Consider the following 257-nt stretch of genomic DNA (forward strand, 5'->3'; position numbering starts at 1 on the left):
TTAACAAAAGAAATAAGTTTTCTTTGGGGGTCACTCCCTTGTTAAGCATTCAAGGAAAACGGTAAATTGTCTGTTAAACGGAGAGTCGGACGCTATTACGGCGAATCTTGTTGAGATATTTCTTTGGTGTTGATGTTTCAGACTTCTTATTATATTAAGACTGAAAAGAAAAGAATGCATTTTCAAACTGAACAGTATACTTTATAATTTAAGCACTCAAGTAACAAGTCCTCGTTAACAGTCTGCGGCCTCACGAG

The sequence above is a fragment of the Penaeus monodon genome, chromosome 24, assembly GCF_015228065.2.
Source record: "Penaeus monodon isolate SGIC_2016 chromosome 24, NSTDA_Pmon_1, whole genome shotgun sequence".
In the NCBI taxonomy this organism is placed as follows: domain Eukaryota; kingdom Metazoa; phylum Arthropoda; class Malacostraca; order Decapoda; family Penaeidae; genus Penaeus; species Penaeus monodon.